This window comes from Schistocerca nitens, chromosome 6 (assembly GCF_023898315.1).
Source record: "Schistocerca nitens isolate TAMUIC-IGC-003100 chromosome 6, iqSchNite1.1, whole genome shotgun sequence".
NCBI lineage: Eukaryota > Metazoa > Arthropoda > Insecta > Orthoptera > Acrididae > Schistocerca > Schistocerca nitens.
In genome coordinates, this window is record NC_064619.1 from 569,509,847 (window position 1) to 569,512,868 (window position 3,022).

Genomic DNA, 3,022 nt, shown 5'->3' on the forward strand with positions numbered 1-3,022 from the left:
TGGAGACCCGGACGGTGGCCCATCCAAGTGCTAGCCAAGCCTGAAAGCGCTTAACTTCGGTTATCTGACGGGAAGCGGTGTTACCATTGCGGTATGGCCGTTGGCTCCCATAGAGTAATAAAAAAATTAAAACCAAATCTGATGAACCCAAAAGTGATAGTTGAAAGTCATGCTTGATAATGAAGTTTCACCACATGTACAACGAAAATTTAGTAAGAGATAAACTGTCTTCCTTTCATTATTTTGTTAGGCTGTAAGCGAGAAAAGGCGTAGAAGAGGTTTGAAATAATGTGTAATATTTGTTGGAGGTCGCTAAGTGCTCTCGTTCTCAAATTGTATATGAATATGATATGTTTAATTTGCGTGCCAAATACACTGTAAGGCGCAATTCTCACGTGGACGATATGTTGTGTGATACGACACGTTGCAATATATACTTATATCGATATTGTGTCTGTTCTTTCGGACATGTCCGAAAGAACAGACACCATTGATGACCTGCAGCCGTCTAGAACGAAATTAGAATTATATTAATACCTTCAGCTGCTGACGGGCGTTGATATATATCAACGGGGACAGGTGAAAATGTGTGCCCCGACCGGGACTCGAACCCGGGATCTCCTGCTTACATGGCAGACGCTCTATCCATCTGAGCCACCGAGGGCACTGAGCGCGATTGCAGGGACTATCCGAGCACGCTTCCCGCGAGACCCACATTCTCACCATATATGTCCACACACTACATTTGTAGTGTCCCACCCTAACACTCTCATTACTCGTGGAAGACCTTCTTACCAAGTCCCGTAAGAGTTACAGGAATATGCGTGCATCCGCACAGAAGAGGAAGGTCATGACCGGTATTACCAGACCTATATACTTATGTGGAGCCGCGCGAGATTAGCCGAGCGGTCTGAGGCGCTGCAGTCATGGACTGTGCGGCTGGTCCCGGCGGAGGTTCCGAGTTCTCCCTCGGGCATGGGTGTGTGTGTTTGTCCTTTGGATAATTTAGGTTAAGTAGTGTGTAAGCTTCGAGACTGATGACCCAGTTAAGTCCCATAGGATTTCACACACATTTTTGAACTCATGTGGATATGGTGTCTGTTCTTTCGGACATGTTGTGGTGGGACACTACGAATGTAGTGTGTGGACATACAAGGTGAGAATGTGGGTCTCACGGGAGGCGTGGGCGAGATAGTCCCTGCAGTCGCGCTCTCCTCTGTGCCCTAGGTGGCTCAGATGGATAGAGCGTCTGCCATGTAAGCACGAGGTCCCGGGTTCGAGTCCTGATCGGGGCACACATTTTCACCTGTCCCCGTTGATATGTATCAACGCCCATCAGCAGCTGAAGGAATTAATATAATTCCAACTTCGTTGCAATATAGGTCGCACGGCACGACGGCTATCCCTGTGACACCCGTGATCCCAGGGGAGCGATACGACAAACAGGCGGCAACTTCCAAATATGTTACGTATTTACTCGAGGCTGGAAAGAGGTATGGATCTGCTTCCAGTGTTAGAAATCCATATGTTAGCTACATTTGGTATGCAGCATTGTAGGACCTAAAATGCACCATACGTAAAATGTACAGCGACTACATTCTTTTTACTGCAAATTGACTAAATATGCACTGTGTTAGGGTACGGATGGTTAGTTTTGGACTTTTTCCTCCTGGGCGATTGTGGATGTTTCCGTTCCATACTCTGCCGTTTACCCTACGGCTCGAAATGGTACATCCACCACCAGTGATGGTACCGTCTAAGAAGCCGTCAGTTTCGTTGCCATAACGATCCAGATGTTTTTGGCATATGTCCAACTGCGTTTGTTTATGCAACACCGTGAGTTGTTTCGGGATCCATCTCGCACAGACTGTATGGACCCCAAGTCTGTTGCTGATGATTTTGTAGGCAGAACCATGACTAATTTGCAGATGATGTGCCTCTTCATCAGTAATGAATTGCCTGTCTACCAGAACCAATGTCGTCATCATTTATCGCCTGGCTCCTTTGTAATTTCGCAGTCCATTCGTAGACGCTTCGTTGCGGCAAGAAACTGTTGCCGTGCTGTGGCGGAAGTCTTTGATCGATTGCGGCTCCCGATACACCTTCCGATCACAATAATCGGATCATCGCTCGTTGTCCCTCGTTGGAGCAGACTTCTAATGGCGCGCCCGTGGTTTGTCTGCAACAAAAGGATGACAAACGGAGGAATTACGATCAAACTTTCATTGCAGGAACCACAACAGCATAACAATAAAAGAAACAAGGACAGAAGTAGTATGAACAATGTGAGACGAGAGATGTCAACATTGTGGATTATTATTTTCAGATGACATATAGTATTATTTGCAGCTAGCAGTGTATAACACAGTTGCGTCGTCCAGAACATTATTTTAACTATTTATATAAAATCTGTTGCAATCAGGCACGCTATCTGTGACAGTAGTTGAAACATAGAGCCTGTGTAGCGTTGTAAACTTTTTATTTTAGTGACACGTCGATGTAATTATTATCATTACAGTCAGTAACTGCAAGCAAAGATTTACCACGTATAGCATTATAAATGCAACTGCGATGGGGCTTCAGTAAGTGATGCAGCTACGCCAAACTTAAAAACAGAGAGTGAGGGAGAAGTCATCTATACGTGTGCATTATGAACCTCTTCCCTCAAAAACATTTCTCTCTTTCATACCTCCTCTGTGTTACCACAGATGAAGTGTCACTGATCTCACTCGTACTAAGATTGCAGTACATGCGAGGTGCCTATTTACTTTCACCGCCCAGAGTGAAATGCGTAAGTTCTAGCAAAAGTTCGCCAACCTGCAGTCTTCTACAGTTGTTGTCCCCTACGCAGAAAACAGCATGTAGGTCGTGAATCCGTAATCTTGAGGCTATAAGAAACTCTTAGCGAGGAATTGTTATTTTAGTAATAATTAAATTTCTGATTGGTTTGTTTGTATGGAATGCCACTCGCTTTTTTTTTTTTTTTCTTTTTTAGCAGAACACGAGAATCTGCACAATTACA

General features: G+C 44.7%; 1 non-coding gene across 1 annotated transcript; it reads right to left on the reverse strand.

Moving 5' to 3' along the window:
- Positions 1-590: 590 nt before the first annotated feature.
- Trnat-ugu (transfer RNA threonine (anticodon UGU)) lies at positions 591-665 on the reverse strand. The gene has a single exon. It is a non-coding gene; the product is annotated as a tRNA-Thr (tRNA).
- Between the last annotated feature and the right edge of the window lie 2,357 nt (positions 666-3,022).